Source organism: Ambystoma mexicanum, chromosome 11 (genome assembly GCF_040938575.1).
Source record: "Ambystoma mexicanum isolate Mex_15411 chromosome 11, UKY_AmexF1_1, whole genome shotgun sequence".
Classification (NCBI taxonomy): Eukaryota; Metazoa; Chordata; class Amphibia; order Caudata; family Ambystomatidae; genus Ambystoma; species Ambystoma mexicanum.
In genome coordinates this window covers 14,704,595-14,723,009 of record NC_090934.1, presented here as the reverse complement: position 1 = coordinate 14,723,009, position 18,415 = coordinate 14,704,595, and positions in this window count along the sequence as shown.

Genomic DNA, 18,415 nt, shown 5'->3' with positions numbered 1-18,415 from the left:
CCTGAGAAACACTGGCTCGTGGGATAGTCTCATAGGGGCTCCAGGGAGATACCCTGAGACTCACTGGCTCCAGAGATGGTATCACTGGAGCGCCAGGGAGTTACCCTGAGACACACTGGCTCCAGGGATGGAGTCTCAGGAGCTCCATGGAGTTACCCTGAGACACACTGGCTCCAGGGAGACTCTCTGAGGAGCTCCAGGGAGTTACCCTGAGATACACTGGCTCATGGGATGGTCTCATAGGGGCTCCAGGGAGATACCCTGAGACTCACTGGCTCCAGGGATGGTGTCACCGGAGCTCCAGGGATGGTCTCACCGGAGCTCCAGGGATTTACCCTGAGACACACTGGCTCCAGGGAGACTCTCTGAGGAGCTCCAGGGAGTTACCCTGAGACACACTGGCTCCAGGGATTGCCTCTTTCGGGAGTTCCAATTAGTTACCCTGAGACACACTGGCTCCAGGGATGGGCTCTCAGGAGCTCCATGGAGTTACCCCGAGACACACTGGCTCCGGGGATGGTCTCTCAGGAGCTCCTGTAGTTATCCCGAGACACACTGGCTCCAGGGATGGACTGTCAGGAGCTCCAGGGAGTTACCCCGAGACACACTGGCTCCAGGGATGGACTCTCAGGAGCTCCATGGAGTTACCCTGAGACACACTGGCTCCAAGGATGGTCTCTCAGGAGTTCCTGGGAGTTACCCCGAGACACACATTCTCCAGGGATGGCCTCACAGGAGCTCCAACGAGTTACCCTGAGAAACACTGTCTCCAGCGATGGTCTCTCAGAAGCTCCAGGGAGTTACCCTGAGACACAACGGCTTCAGGGATGGACACCAAGGAGCTCCAGGGAGTTACCCTGAGAAACACTGGCTCGTGGTATGGTCTCATAGGGGCTCCAGGGAGATACCCTGAGACTCACTGGCTCCAGAGATGGTATCACTGGAGCGCCAGGGAGTTACCCTGAGACACACTGGCTCCAGGGATGGAGTCTCAGGAGCTCCATGGAGTTACCCTGAGACACACTGGCTCCAGGGATGGTCTCTCAGGAACTCCTGGGAGTTACCCCGAGACACACTGGCTCCAGGGAGACTCTCTGAGGAGCTCCAGGGAGTTACCCTGAGACTCACTTGCTCCATGGATGGTCTCACAGGAACTCCAGGGAGTTGCTCTGAGACACACTAGCTCCAATGATGGTCTCACAGGAGCCCCTGGAAGTTACCCTGAGACACACTGGCTCCAGGGATGGAGTCTCAGGAGCTCCAGGGAGTTACCCCGAGACAAACTGGCTCCAGGGATGGTCTCTCAGGAACTTCACGGAGATACCCTGAGACACACTGGCTCCAGGGATGGATGGACTCTCAGGAGCTCCATGGAGTTACCCCGAGACACACTGGCTCCTGGGATGGTCTCTCAGGTGCTCCTGTAGTTACCTCGAGACACACTGGCTCGAGGGATGGACTCTCAGGAGCTCCAGGGAGTTACCCCGAGACACTCTGGCTCCAGGGATTAACTCTCAGTAGCTCCATGGAGTTACCCTGAGACACACTGGCTCCAGGGAGAATCTCTGAGGAGCACCATGGTATTTAACCTGAGACACATTGACTCCAGGCATGGACTCTCAGGCGCTCCAGGGAGTTACCCCGAGAAACACTGGCTCCAAGAGGGGTCTCTCAGGAGCTCCTGGGAGTTACCATGAGACACACTGGCTCCAGGGAGACTCTCTGAGGAGCACCGGGGAGTTACCCTAAGACACACTGGCTCCAGGGAGACTCTCCGAGGAGCTCCAGGGAGTTACCCTGAGACACACTGGCTCCAGGTATGGACTCTCAGGAGCTCCTGGAGTTACCCCGAGACACACTGGCCCCAGGGATGGCCTCTCAAGGGCTACAGGGAGTTACCCTGAGACACACTGGCTCCAGGGATGGTCTCACAGGGGCTCCAGGGAATTCCGCCTAGACACACTGGCTCCAGGGATGGTCTCTCAGGAACTCCTGGGAGTTACCCCGAGACACACTGGCTCCAGGGATGGACTCTCAGGAGCTCCAAGGAGTTATCCCGAGACACACTGGCTCAAGGGATGGTCTCTCAGGAGCTCCTGGGAGTTACACCGAGACACACTGGCTCCAACGATGGACTCTCAGGAGCTCCAGGGAGATACAAAGAGACACACTGGCTCCGGGGATGGTCTCTCAGGAGCTCCTGTAGTTACCCCGAGACAAACTGGCTCCAAGGAGGGTCTCTCAGGAGCTCCTGGCAGTTACCCCGAGACACACTTGCTCCAGGGATCGACACCAAGGAGCTCCAGGGAGTTACCCTGAGACACACCGGCTCCAGGGATGGACACCTAGGAGCTCCAGGGAGTTACCCTGAGATACACTGGCTCCAGGGATGGTCTCTCAGTAACTCCAGGAAGTTACCCGAAGACAAACTGGCTCCAGGGAGACTCTCTGAGGAGCTACGGGGAGTTACCCTGAGACACACTGGCTCCATGGAGACTCTCTGAGGAGCTCCAGGGAGTTACCCTGAGACTCACTGGCTCCAGGGATGATCTCACGGGAGCTCCAGGGAGTTACTTTGAGAAACACTGGTTCCAAGGATGGTCTCTCAGGATCTCCTGGGAGTTACCCTGAGACACACTGGCTCTAGGGATGGAGTCTCAGGAGCTCTTGGGAGTTACCCCCAGACACACTGGCTCCAGGTATGGTGTCTCAGGAACTCCTGGGAGTTACCCCGACACACACTTGCTCCAGGGATGGACTCTCAGGAGCTCCAGGGAGTTATCCCGAGACACATTGGCTCCAGGGATGGACTCTCAGGAGCTCCAGGGAGTTACCCCGAGACACACTTGCTCCAGGGATGGCCTCTCAGGAGCTCCAGGGAGTTACCCTGAGAAACACTGGCCCATGGGATGGTCTCATAGGGGCTCCAGGGAGATACCCTGAGACTCACTGCCTCCAGGGATGGTCTCACCGGAGCTCCAGGGAGTTACCCTGAGACACACTGGCTCCAGGGATGGAGTCTCAGGAGCTCCAGGGAGTTACCCCGAGACACACTGGCTCCAGGGATGGTCTCTCAGGAGCTCCAGGGGGATACCCCGAGACACACTGGCTCCAGGGGGGATGGACTCTCAGGAGCTCCATGGAGTTACCCCGAGACACACTGGCTCCGGGGATGGTCTCACAGTAGCTCCTGTTGTTACCCCAAGACACACTGGCTCCAGGGATGGACTCTCAGGAGCTCCAGGGAGTTACCCCGAGACACACTGGCTCCAGGAATGGAGTCTCAGGAGCTCTTGGGAGTTACCCCGAGACACACTGGCTCCAGGTATGGTGTCTCAGGAACTCCTGGGAGTTACACCGACACACACTGGCTCCAGGGATGGACTCTCAGGAGCTCCAGGGAGTTATCCCGAGACACATTGGCTCCAGGGATGGACTCTCAGGAGCTCCAGCGGGATACCCCGAGACACACTGGCTCCAGGGATGGACACTCAGGAGCTCCATGGAGTTCCCCCGAGACACACTGGCTCCGGGGATGGTCTCACAGTAGCTCCTGTCGTTACCCCGAGACACACTGGCTCCAGGGATGGACTCTCAGGAGCTCCAGGGAGTTACCCCGAGACACACTGGCTCCAGGGATGGCCTCTCAGGAGCTCCGGTTTGTTACCCTGAGACACACTGGCTCCAGGGATGGTCTCTCAGAAGCACCAGGGAGTTACCCTGAGACACAATGGCTCCAGGGAGAATCTCGGAGGAGTTCTAAGGAGTTACCCTAAGACACACTGGCTCCAGGGATGGTCTTTCAGGAGCTCCAGGGAGTTACCACACTGGCTCCAGGGATGGACACTTAGGAGCTCCAGGGAGTTACCCTGAGACTCACTGGCTCCAGGGATGGTCTCACAGGAGCTCCAGGGAGTTACTCTGATACACACTGGCTCCAAGGATGGTCTCTCAGGAGCTCCTGGGAGTTACCCTGAGACACACTGGCTCCAGGTATGGAGTCTCAGGAGCTCCAGGGAGTTATCACGAGACACACTGGTTCCAGGGATGGTCTCTCAGGAGCTCCTGGGAGTTACACCGAGACACACTGGCTCCGGGGATGGTCTCTCAGGACCTCCTGTAGTTACCCCGAGACACACTGGCTCCAGGGATGGACTGTCAAGAGTTCCAGGTAGTTACCCCGAGACACACTGGCTCCAGGGATGGACTCTCTGGAGCTCCATGGAGTTACCCCGAGACACACTGGCTCCAAGGATGGTCTCTCAGGAGTTCCTGGGAGTTACCCCGAGACACACTTGCTTCAGGGATGGCCTCACAGGAGCTCCAGCGAGTTACCCTGAGAAATACTGTCTCCAGCAATGGTCTCTCAGATGCTCCAGGGAGTTACCCTGAGACACACCGGCTTCAGGGATGGACACCAAGGAGCTCCAGGGAGTTACTCTGAGCCACACTGGCTCCAGGGATGGACACCAAGGAGCTCCAGGGAGTTACCCTAGACACACTGGCTCCAGGGATGGTCTCTCAGGAACTCCAGGAACTTACCCCAAGACAAACTGGCTCCAGGGAGACTCTCTGAGGAGCCCTGGGGAGTTACCCTGAGACACACTGGCTCCAGGGAGACTCTCTGAGGAGCTCCAGAGAGTTAGCCTGAGACTCACTGGATCCAGGGATGATCTCACAGCAGCTCCAGGGAGTTACTCTGAGACACACCAGCTCCAAGGATGGTCTCTCAGGAGCTCCTGGGAGTTACCCTGAGACACACTGGCTCCAGGGATGGTCTCACAGGGGCTCCAGGGAGTTCCCCCTAGACACACTGGCTCCAGGGATGGACTCTCAGGAGCTCCAAGGAGTTATCCCGAGACACACTGGCTCAAGGGATGGTCTCTCAGGAGCTCCTGGGAGTTACACCGAGACACACTGGCTCCAACGATGGACTCTCAGGAGCTCCAGGGAGATACAAAGAGACACACTGGCTCCGGGGATGGTCTCTCAGGAGCTCCTGTAGTTACCCCGAGACACACTGGCTCCAAGGAGGGTCTCTCAGGAGCTCCTGGCAGTTACCCCGAGACACACTTGCTCCAGGGATCGACACCAAGGAGCTCCAGGGAGTTACCCTGAGACACACCGGCTCCAGGGATGGACACCTAGGAGCTCCAGGGAGTTACCCTGAGATACACTGGCTCCAGGGATGGTCTCTCAGTAACTCCAGGAAGTTACCCGAAGACAAACTGGCTCCAGGGAGACTCTCTGAGGAGCTACGGGGAGTTACCCTGAGACACACTGGCTCCATGGAGACTCTCTGAGGAGCTCCAGGGAGTTAACCTGAGACTCACTGGCTCCAGGGATGATCTCACGGGAGCTCCAGGGAGTTACTTTGAGAAACACTGGTTCCAAGGATGGTCTCTCAGGATCTCCTGGGAGTTACCCTGAGACACACTGGCTCCAGGGATGGAGTCTCATGAGCTCTTGGGAGTTACCCCCAGACACACTGGCTCCAGGTATGGTGTCTCAGGAACTCCTGGGAGTTACCCCGACACACACTTGCTCCAGGGATGGACTCTCAGGAGCTCCAGGGAGTTATCCCGAGACACATTGGCTCCAGGGATGGACTCTCAGGAGCTCCAGGGAGTTACCCCGAGACACACTTGCTCCAGGGATGGCCTCTCAGGAGCTCCAGGGAGTTACCCTGAGAAACACTGGCCCATGGGATGGTCTCATAGGGGCTCCAGGGAGATACCCTGAGACTCACTGCCTCCAGGGATGGTCTCACCGGAGCTCCAGGGAGTTACCCTGAGACACACTGGCTCCAGGGATGGAGTCTCAGGAGCTCCAGGGAGTTACCCAGAGACACACTGGCTCCAGGGATGGTCTCTCAGGAGCTCCAGGGGGATACCCCGAGACACACTGGCTCCAGGGGGGATGGACTCTCAGGAGCTCCATGGAGTTCCCCCGAGACACACTGGCTCCGGGGATGGTCTCACAGTAGCTCCTGTCGTTACCCCAAGACACACTTGCTCCAGGGATGGACTCTCAGGAGCTACAGGGAGTTACCCCGAGACACACTGGCTCCAGGAATGGAGTCTCAGGAGCTCTTGGGAGTTACCCCGAGACACACTGGCTCCAGGTATGGTGTCTCAGGAACTCCTGGGAGTTACACCGACACACACTGGCTCCAGGGATGGACTCTCAGGAGCTCCAGGGAGTTATCCCGAGACACATTGGCTCCAGGGATGGACTCTCAGGAGCTCCAGGGGGATACCCCGAGACACACTGGCTCCAGGGATGGACTCTCAGGAGCTCCATGGAGTTCCCCCGAGACACACTGGCTCCGGGGATGGTCTCACAGTAGCTCCTGTCGTTACCCCGAGACACACTGGCTCTAGGGATGGACTCTCAGGAGCTCCAGGGAGTTACCCCGAGACACACTGGCTCCAGGGATGGCCTCTCAGGAGCTCCGGTTAGTTACCCTGAGACACACTGGCTCCAGGGATGGTCTCTCAGAAGCACCAGGGAGTTACCCTGAGACACACTGGCTCCAGGGAGAATCTCGGAGGAGTTCTAAGGAGTTACCCTAAGACACACTGGCTCCAGGGATGGTCTTTCAGGAGCTCCAGGGAGTTACCACACTGGCTCCAGGGATGGACACTTAGGAGCTCCAGGGAGTTACCCTGAGACTCACTGGCTCCAGGGATGGTCTCACAGGAGCTCCAGGGAGTTACTCTGATACACACTGGCTCCAAGGATGGTCTCTCAGGAGCTCCTGGGAGTTACCCTGAGACACACTGGCTCCAGGTATGGAGTCTCAGGAGCTCCAGGGAGTTATCACGAGACACACTGGTTCCAGGGATGGTCTCTCAGGAGCTCCTGGGAGTTACACCGAGACACACTGGCTCCGGGGATGGTCTCTCAGGACCTCCTGTAGTTACCCCGAGACACACTGGCTCCAGGGATGGACTGTCAAGAGTTCCAGGTAGTTACCCCGAGACACACTGGCTCCAGGGATGGACTCTCTGGAGCTCCATGGAGTTACCCCGAGACACACTGGCTCCAAGGATGGTCTCTCAGGAGTTCCTGGGAGTTACCCCGAGACACACTGGCTCCAGGTATGGTGTCTCAGGAACTCCTGGGAGTTACACCGACACACACTGGCTCCAGGGATGGACTCTCAGGAGCTCCAGGGAGTTATCCCGAGACACATTGGCTCCAGGGATGGACTCTCAGGAGCTCCAGGGGGATACCCCGAGACACACTGGCTCCAGGGATGGACTCTCAGGAGCTTCATGGAGTTCCCCCGAGACACACTGGCTCCGGGGATGGTCTCACAGTAGCTCCTGTCGTTACCCCGAGACACACTGGCTCTAGGGATGGACTCTCAGGAGCTCCAGGGAGTTACCCCGAGACACACTGGCTCCAGGGATGGCCTCTCAGGAGCTCCGGTTAGTTACCCTGAGACACACTGGCTCCAGGGATGGTCTCTCAGAAGCACCAGGGAGTTACCCTGAGACACACTGGCTCCAGGGAGAATCTCGGAGGAGTTCTAAGGAGTTACCCTAAGACACACTGGCTCCAGGGATGGTCTTTCAGGAGCTCCAGGGAGTTACCACACTGGCTCCAGGGATGGACACTTAGGAGCTCCAGGGAGTTACCCTGAGACTCACTGGCTCCAGGGATGGTCTCACAGGAGCTCCAGGGAGTTACTCTGATACACACTGGCTCCAAGGATGGTCTCTCAGGAGCTCCTGGGAGTTACCCTGAGACACACTGGCTCCAGGTATGGAGTCTCAGGAGCTCCAGGGAGTTATCACGAGACACACTGGTTCCAGGGATGGTCTCTCAGGAGCTCCTGGGAGTTACACCGAGACACACTGGCTCCGGGGATGGTCTCTCAGGACCTCCTGTAGTTACCCCGAGACACACTGGCTCCAGGGATGGACTGTCAAGAGTTCCAGGTAGTTACCCCGAGACACACTGGCTCCAGGGATGGACTCTCTGGAGCTCCATGGAGTTACCCCGAGACACACTGGCTCCAAGGATGGTCTCTCAGGAGTTCCTGGGAGTTACCCCGAGACACACTTGCTTCAGGGATGGCCTCACAGGAGCTCCAGCGAGTTACCCTGAGAAATACTGTTTCCATCAATGGTCTCTCAGATGCTCCAGGGAGTTACCCTGAGACACACCGGCTTCAGGGATGGACACCAAGGAGCTCCAGGGAGTTACTCTGAGCCACACTGGCTCCAGGGATGGACACCAAGGAGCTCCAGGGAGTTACCCTGAGACACACTGGCTCCAGGGATGGTCTCTCAGGAACTCCAGGAACTTACCCCAAGACAAACTGGCTCCAGGGAGACTCTCTGAGGAGCCCTGGGGAGTTACCCTGAGACACACTGGCTCCAGGGAGACTCTCTGAGGAGCTCCAGAGAGTTAGCCTGAGACTCACTGGCTCCAGGGATGATCTCACAGCAGCTCCAGGGAGTTACTCTGAGACACACCGGCTCCAAGGATGGTCTCTCAGGAGCTCCTGGGAGTTACCCTGAGACACACTGGCTCCAGGGATGAAGTCTCAGGAGCTCTAGGGAGTTACCCCGAGACACACTGGCTCCAGGGATGGACTCCCAGGAGCTCAATGGAGTTACCCCGAGACACACTGGCTCCGTGGATGGTCTCTCAGGAGCTCCAGGGAGTTACCCCGAGACACACTGGCTCCAGAGATGGACTCTCAGGAGCTCCAGCGAGTTACCCTGAGAAATACTGTCTCCAGCAATGGTCTCTCAGATGCTCCAGGGAGTTACCCTGAGACACACCGGCTTCAGGGATGGACACCAAGGAGATCCAGGGAGTTACTCTGAGCCACACCGGCTCCAGGGATGGACACCAAGGAGCTCCAGGGAGTTACCCTGAGACACACTGGCTCCAGGGATGGTGTCTCAGGAACTCCAGGAACTTACCCCAAGACAAACTGGCTCCAGGGAGACTCTCTGAGGAGCCCTGGGGAGTTACCCTGAGACACACTGGCTCCAGGGAGACTCTCTGAGGAGCTCCAGAGAGTTAGCCTGAGATTCACTGGCTCCAGGGATGATCTCACAGCAGCTCCAGGGAGTTACTCTGAGACACACCGGCTCCAAGGATGGTCTCTCAGGAGCTCCTGGGAGTTACCCTGAGACACACTGGCTCCAGGGATGAAGTCTCAGGAGCTCTAGGGAGTTACCCCGAGACACACTGGCTCCAGGGATGGACTCCCAGGAGCTCCATGGAGTTACCCCGAGACACACTGGCTCCGTGGATGGTCTCTCAGGAGCTCCTGTGGTTACCCCGAGACACACTGGCTCCAGGAATGGACTCTCAGGAGCTCCAGGGAGTTACCCCGAGACACACTGGCTCCAGAGATGGACTCTCAGGAGCTCCTGGGAGTTACTCCGAGACACACTTGCTCCAGGTTTGGCCTCCCTAGAGCTCCAGGGAGTTACCCTGAGAAACACTGGCTCGTGGGATGGTCTCATAGGGGCTCCAGGGAGATACCCTGAGACTCACTGGCTCCAGAGATGGTCTCACTGGAGCTCCAGGGAGTTACCCTGAGACACACTGGCTCCAGGGATGGAGTCTCAGGAGCTCCAGGGAGTTACCCTGAGACACACTGGCTCCAGGGATGGTCTCTCAGGAACTCCTGGGAGTTACCCCGAGACACACTGGCTCCAGGTATGGACTCCAAGGAGTTCCATGGAGTTACCCCGAGACACACTGGCTCCGGGGATGGTCTCACAGGAGCTCCTGTAGTTACCCCGAGACACACTGGCTCCGTGGATGGTCTCTCAGGAGCTCCTGTGGTTACCCCGAGACACACTGGCTCCAGGAATGGACTCTCAGGAGCTCCAGGGAGTTACCCCGAGACACACTGGCTCCAGAGATGGACTCTCAGGAGCTCCTGGGAGTTACTCCGAGACACACTTGCTCCAGGTTTGGCCTCCCTAGAGCTCCAGGGAGTTACCCTGAGAAACACTGGCTCGTGGGATGGTCTCATAGGGGCTCCAGGGAGATACCCTGAGACTCACTGGCTCCAGAGATGGTCTCACTGGAGCTCCAGGGAGTTACCCTGAGACACACTGGCTCCAGGGATGGAGTCTCAGGAGCTCCAGGGAGTTACCCTGAGACACACTGGCTCCACGGATGGTCTCTCAGGAACTCCTGGGAGTTACCCCGAGACACACTGGCTCCAGGTATGGACTCCAAGGAGTTCCATGGAGTTACCCCGAGACACACTGGCTCCGGGGATGGTCTCACAGGAGCTCCTGTAGTTACCCCGAGATACACTGGCTCCAGGGATGGACTCTCAGGAGCTCCAGGGAGTTACCCCGAGACACACTGGCTCCAGGGATGGACTCTCAGGAGCTCCTGGGAGTTACCCTGAGACACACTTGCTCCAGGGATGGCCTCTCAGGAGCTCCACAGAGTTACCCTGAGAAACACTGGCTCAAGGGATGGTCTCATAGGGGCTCCAAGGACATACCCTGAGACTCACTGGCTCCAGGGATGGTGTCACCGGAGCTCCAGGGATGGTCTCACCGGAGCTCCAGGGATTTACCCTGAGACACACTGGCTCCAGGGAGACACTCTGAGGAGCTCCAGGGAGTTACCCTGAGACACACTGGCTCCAGGGATTGCCTCTTTCGGGAGTTCCAATTAGTTACCCTGAGACACACTGGCTCCAGGGATGGACTCTCAGGAGCTCCATGGAGTTACCCCGAGACACACTGGCTCCGGGGATGGTCTCTCAGGAGCTCCTGTAGTTATCCCGAGACACACTGGCTCCAGGGATGGACTGTCAGGAGCTCCAGGGAGTTACCCCGAGACACACTGGCTCCAGGGATGGACTCTCAGGAGCTCCATGGAGTTACCCCGAGACACACTGGCTCCAAGGATGGTCTCTCAGGAGTTCCTGGGAGTTACCCCGAGACACACTTTCTCCAGGGATGGCCTCACAGGAGCTCCAACGAGTTACCCTGAGAAACACTGTCTCCAGCGCTGGTCTCTCAGAAGCTCCAGGGAGTTACCCTGAGACACAACGGCTTCAGGGATGGACACCAAGGAGCTCCAGGGAGTTACTCTGAGCCACACCGGCTCCAGGGATGGACACCTAGGATCTCCAGGGAGTTACCCTGAGATACACTGGCTCCAGGGATGGTCTCTCAGGAACTCCAGGAACTTACCCCAAGACAAACTGGCCCCAGGGAGACTCTCTGAGGAGCTCCGGGGAGTTACCCTGAGACACACTGGCTCCCGGGAGACTCTTTGAGGAGCTCCAGGGAGTTACCATGAGACTCACCGGCTCCAGGGATGATCTCACAGCAGCTCCAGGGAGTTACTCTGAGACACACTGGGTCCAAGGATGGTCTCTCAGGAGCTCCTGGGAGTTACCCTGAGACACACTGGCTCCAGGGATGAAGTCTCAGGAGCTCTAGGGACTTACCCCGAGACACACTGGCTCCAGAGATGGACTCTCAGGAGCTCCATGGAGTTACCCCGAGACACACTGGCTCCGGAGATGGTCTCTCAGGAGCTCCTGTAGTTACCCCGAGACACACTGGCTCCAGGGATGGAATTTCAGGAGCCCCAGGGAGCTACCCCGAGACACACTGGCTCCAGGGATGGACTCTCAGGAGCTCCTGGGAGTTACTCCGAGACACACTTGCTCCAGGGATGGCCTCTCAGGAGCTCCAGGGAGTTACCCTGACAAACACTGGCTCATGGGATGGTCTCATAGGGGCTCCAGGGAGATACCCTGAGACTCACTGGCTCCAGGGATGGTCTCACCGGAGCTCCAGGGAGTTCCTCTGAGACACACTGGCTCCAGGGATCGTCTCTCAGGAATTCCTGGGAGTTACCCTGCGACACACTGGCTCCAGGTATGGACTCTCAGGAGCTCCAGGGAGTTATCCCGAGACACACTGGCTCCAGGGATGGTCTCTCAGGAGCTCCTGGGAGTTACACTGAGACACACTGGCTCCAGGGATGGACTCTAATGAGTTCCATGAAGTTACCCTGAGACACACTGGCTCCGGGGATGGTCTCACAGGAGCTCCTGTAGTTACCCCGAGACACACTGGCTCCAGGGATGGACAGTCAGGAGCTCCAGGGAGTTACCCCGAGACACACTGGCTCCAGGGATAGACTCTCAGGAGCTCCTTGGAGTTACCCCGAGAAACACTTGCTCCAGGGATGGCCTCTCAGGAGCTCCAGGGAGGTACCCTGAGAAACACTGGCTCAAGGGATGGTCTCATAAGGGCTCCAGGGACATACACTGAGACTCACTGGCTCCAGGGATGGTCTCACCGGAGCTAACGGGAGTTACCCTGAGACACACTGGCTCCAGGGATGGAGTCTCAGGAGCTCCAGGGAGTTACCTTGAGACACACTGGCTCCAGGGATGGGCTCTCAGGAACTCCTGTGAGTTACCCCGAGACACACTGGCTCCAGGTATGGACTCTCAGGAGCTCCAGGGAGTTATCCCGAGACACACTGGCTCCAGGGATGGTCTCTCAGGAGCTCCTGGAAGTTACATTGAGACACACTGGCTCCAGGGTTGGATTCTCAGGAGCTCCAGGGAGATACCCCGAGACACACTGGCTCCAAGGATGGACTCTCAGGAGTTCCATGGGGTTACCCCGAGACACACTGGCTCCGGGGATGGTCTCACAGGAGCTCCTGTAGTTACCCCGAGACACACTGGCTCCAGGGATGGACTCTCAGGAGCTCCAGGGAGTTACCCCGAGACACACTGGTTCCAGGGATGGACTCTCAGGAACTCCTTGGAGTTACCCCGAGACACACTTGCTCCAGGGATGTCCTCTCAGGAGCTCCAGGGAGTTACCCTGAGACTCAATGGCTCCAGGGATGGTCTCACCGGAGCTCCAGGGATGGTCTCACTGGAGTTCCAGGGAGTTACCCTGAGACAAACTGGCTCCAGGGAGACTCTCTGAGGAGCTCCAGGGAGTTACCCTGAGACACACTGGCTCCAGGGATGGCCTCTCGGGAGTTCCAGTTAGCTACCCTGAGACACACTGGATCCAGGGATGGCATCACAGGAGCTCCAGCGAGTTACCCTGAGACACACTGTCTCCAGCGATGGTCTCTCAGAAGCACCAGGGAGTTACTCTGAGACACACTGGCTCCAGGGAGACTCTCTGAGGAGCTCCAGGGAGTTACCTTGAGACACACTGGCTCCAGGGATGGCCTCACAGGAGCTCCGGGAGTTACCCTGAGACACACTGGCTCCAGGGATGGTCTCTCAGCAGCTCCAGGGAGTTGCCCTGAAACACACTGGCTCCTGGGATGGACTCTCAGGAGCTCCAGGGAATTACCCAGAGACACACTGGCTCCGGGAGTGGACACTTCGGAGCTCCAGGGAGTTACACTGAGACATACTGGCTCCAGGGATGGTCTCACCGGAGCTCCAGGGAGTTACCCTGAGACACACTGGCTCCAGGGAGACTCTCTGAGGAGCTCCAGGGAGTTACCCTGAGACACACTGGCTCCAGGGAGACTCGCTGAGGAGCTCCAGGGAGTTACCCTGAGACACACTGGCTCCAGGGATGGTCTCACCGGAGCTCTAGGGAGTTACCCTGAGACACACCGGCTCCAGGGACACTCTCTGAGGAGCTCCAGGGAGTTACCCTGAGACACACTGGCTCCAGGGATGGCCTCACAGAGCTCCAGCGAGTTACCCTGAGACACACTGTCTCTTGCGATGGTCTCTCAGAAGCTCCAGGGAGTTACCCTGAGACACACTGGCTCCAGGGATGGAGACTTAGGAACTCCAGGGAGTTACCCTGAGACACACTGGCTCCAGGGGTGGTCTCTCAAGAGCTCCAGTGAGTTACCCTGAGACACACTGGCTCCAGGGATGGACTCTCAGGAGCTCCAGCGAGTTACCCCGAGACACACTGGCTCCAGAGATGGACTCTCAGGAGCTCCTGGGAGTTACTCCGAGGCACACTTGCTCCAGGGATGGCCTCCCAAGAGCTCCAGGGAGTTACCCTGAGAAACACTGGCTCGTGGGATGGTCTCATAGGGGCTCGAGGGAGATACCATGAGACTCACTGGCTCCAGAGATGGTATCACTGGAGCGCCAGGGAGTTACCCTGAGACACACTGGCTCCAGGGATGGAGTCTCAGGAGCTCCAGGGAGTTACCCTGAGACACACTGGCTCCAGGGATGGTCTCTCAGGAACTCCTGGGAGTTACCCCGAGACACACTGGCTCCAGGTATGGACTCTCAGGAGCTCCAGGGAGTTATCTCGAGACACACTGGCTCCAGGGATGGTCTCTCAGGAGCTCCTGGGAGTTACACTGAGACACACTGGCTCCAGGGATGGACTCTCAGGAGCTCCTGGGAGTTACCCCAAGACACACTTGCTCCAGGGATGGCCTCTCAGGAGCTCCACAGAGTTACCCTGAGAAACACTGGCTCAAGGGATGGTCTCATAGGGGCTCCAAGAACATACCCTGAGACTCACTGGCTCCAGGGATGGTGTCACCGGAGCTCCAGGGATGGTCTCACCGGAGCTCCTGGGATTTACCCTGAGACACACTGGCTCCAGGGAGACTCTCTGAGGAGCTCCCGGGAGTTACCCTGAGACACACTGGCTCCAGGGATTGCCTCTTTCGGGAGTTCCAATTAGTTACCCTAAGACACACTGGCTCCAAGGATGGACTCTCAGGAGCTCCATGGAGTTACCCCGAGACACACTGGCTCCGGGGATGGTCTCTCAGGAGCTCCTGTAGTTATCCCGAGACACACTGGCTCCAGGGATGGACTGTCAGGAGCTCCAGCGAGTTACCCCGAGACACACTGGCTCCAGGGATGGACTCTCAGGAGCTCCATGGAGTTACCCCGAGACACACTGGCTCCAAGGATGGTCTCTCAGGAGTTCCTGGGAGTTACCCCGAGACACACATTCTCCAGGGATGGCCTCACAGGAGCTCCAACGAGTTACCCTGAGAAACACTGTCTCCAGCGATGGTCTCTCAGAAGCTCCAGGGAGTTACCCTGAGACACAACGGCTTCAGGGATGGACACCAAGGAGCTCCAGGGAGTTACCCTGAGAAACACTGGCTCGTGGGATGGTCTCATAGGGGCTCCAGGGAGATACCCTGAGACTCACTGGCTCCAGAGATGGTATCACTGGAGCGCCAGGGAGTTACCCTGAGACACACTGGCTCCAGGGATGGAGTCTCAGGAGCTCCATGGAGTTACCCTGAGACACCCTGGCTCCAGGGATGGTCTCTCAGGAACTCCTGGGAGTTACCCCGAGACACACTGGCTCCAGGTATGGACTCTCAGGAGCTCCAGGGAGTTATCTCGAGACACACTGGCTCCAGGGATGGTCTCTCAGGAGCTTCAGGGAGTTACTCAAGACACACTGCTCCCGGGAGACTCTCTGAGGAGGTCCAGCTAGTTACCATGAGACACACTGGCTCCAGGGAGTCTGAGGATCTCCAGGGAGTTACCCTGAGATACACTGGCTCCAGGGATGGGCTCTCAGGAACTCCAGGGAGTTTCCCTGAGACACACTGGCTTTAGGGAGAAAAATCTGAGGAGCACCAGGAAGTTACCCTGAGGCCCACTGGCTCCAGGTAGATTCTCTGAGGAGCACCAGAGAGTTGCTCTGAGACACACTGGCTCGAGGGAGAGTCTTTGGGGAGCACCAGCTCCATGGAGTTACCCTTTGATGCACTGGCTCCAGGGAGAATCTCTGAGGAGCACCAGGGAGTTACCCTGAAATGCACTTGCTCTAGGGAAATCTCTGAACAGCACCAGGGAGGTACCCTGAGACACACTGGCTCGAGGGAGAATCTCTGAGCAGCACCAGGGAGTTACCCTGAAATGCACTGGCTCCGTGGAGAATCTCAGAGAGCACCAGGGAGTTACCCTGAGACACACTAGCTCCAGGGAGTATCTCTGAGGAGCACCAGCTCCATGGAGTTACCCTTGAATGCACTGGCTCCAGGGAGAATCTCTGAGCAGCACCAGGGAGTTACCCTGAAATGCACTGGCTCCAGGGAGAATCTGAGAGAGCACCAGGGAGTTACCCTGAGACACACTAGCTCCAGGGAGTATCTCTAAGGAGCGCCAGCTCCGAGGAAGTTACTCTGAGACACACTGACTGTGACAAATCAACTTCTGGGGCACCAGTTTTCCAGGGATGAATATCAGTTTCTAAACCATCAATCCACCCACACCTCTAGTACACCAGAACGGATCCGAACAGATTGGAAACACAAGCAAATTATAAACCTCCTTGTCCAATTTTGGTAACGTGGACGGAACAGCAGGCTTATCTCTGCAAGGTCATGGGTCATTGGTTACTTGCAACACAGCAAAGATAAAATTGTTACCCAATGATAAAAGGGACTGATAAAAGGGACTTGCTAGTCAAGGTTGTATACAAATATCTACTTTATTATTATCACCTTATCACAGTGCAACTGTCGCCCCACATAGACTCACTGGGCCTCATTCCGAGTATGGAGGTAATCATGGCGCTATTTGCGCCATGACTACCTCCAATACCGGTACCGAGACTGCTCTGGTTCAATGGGGACTTACTGGTCTATTCTGACCTTTGCAGGACCGGTAAGTCCCCATGGAAAAAGCCATTCCCCATTGCCATTTGAACCCCATAGGGCTCAATGGGAAGGGGGAAGGCACTAATAACGGTACCGCAAATTGCGGTACCGTTATTAGCTCTAAAGTCCCTTAACGGGTCCCGTCCATAACGCCTGGTAAAACCAGGCGTTAAGGAAGGGACCCGGTAAGGGAACTCAGAATAGGTCGCAAAGGGATTGCCGGCACCGGTGTCCTTACCGGTGCCCGGTATCCCTTTGCGCCCAACTCGTAATGAGGCCCACTGAGTTGTTAACTGTGTTGCCCAGCCATCTCTCACATCAAGGTAACTATTAGTGAGAAATATCTCACAACTAGGTAGACTAAACTCTGTGCTAGCCAGTCCAGAAAAAAATTTCATATATGAGCCAGCGTCACATCTAGACAGAATTGTGAAGATTAGCATTGAGTCATATCTAGACAGAATTGTGAATGTCAGCGTGCACCACGCCTAGACAGGATCGTGATGCCACTAACCAACCCATTGAACAATCTCACCCCTCTGCATACACATCTCAAACTCAAACTGAACACAACCATAGCTCTAATGCACAACAAACCGCACACACTTGACCGCACTGCAACAGCAAAATATACTACACATGGCCTCATACAACAGCACACAACGCCTCCCAACCGAAAAGCACACTTAAGCTCAGCGAATGGTGCATACCGAACTGACGCTGCCAACAGCACATCACACTCTCTTGCCTTTCTCTCACTCAATCCTACTTCCCTTTTCAGATCCGCCAGAGCACCTGGGGACCATTCCGGTGGTGACGGTGCACAGTACAAATATCCTTTAACATTAACATTAACAAGAAACAGTTCTAGCAGACTGCAAAATACAGCCCACCCTGTAAAGCAATGCAGACGACTGACAGTTTCACGGGGGAAAGGGATGCACTCTGGATACTGACAGGAGGGTAGTTGGTAAAGTAATTAATCGGAATATTTCAAGTCGAATTTAAGAAACACAGTCACCCTCAATCAGCAGAGGTTGAATCCTGGTCATGGCTCCCTGAAGCACTAATGGGCTCTTCTAGACCCTAGCTGGAAAGATCTGAATGGGAGGAAAACCTAGTATTGGCCCCATGGAATACTAGAGGCTTTCGGACCTGCTGGCAGAAGGTGATATCAAATGGAAGACATTCGACCTCCTTTGTTTCAAGAGACCTGGCTACGGTCGCAGCCACCCCCAGATGGATTTGCTCCTTTTATCAACTCTGCGGTAGGCAGAGGAGCGCGGCGGCCAAGCACGGGCCTCTTGACATTAGCCAAAAACTGGACACGATATGGAGGTGTCCAACAGAGGACCCTATATCCAGTCCACAGTGCTCAGTTCTATAAGCTATCAGAAAGACATGACCTACCCTCTAAGGAAGATCTTGACTGTAATAAATGCATTGGAATCCGCTCCTAGTTGATGTAGTGGAAATGATAAGGACGATCTCGGAGACGATTCATGAGGCATAGAATTAGATGACCCGTTCACAATCTTGTGTGGCGATTCAAACTTGTCTTGTTTTGACGCACAAGGGAAGTTAAACAGAGAATTAAACACTGCATCCAACCCTTCAAGACAAGGAGGTTTATTATGGTTGGACTTGATTCACAGAAGACCTTCACATCATGAATGGCTACTTTGAAGGCACCACAGTTTGTCGCCCGAGCTCTGTACCAGGAAGTCAACACTCCATGGAGTTGATAGGGGATAAAGATTGCAGCAAAATCGTCCCGATGAACTGGATTAGAGGG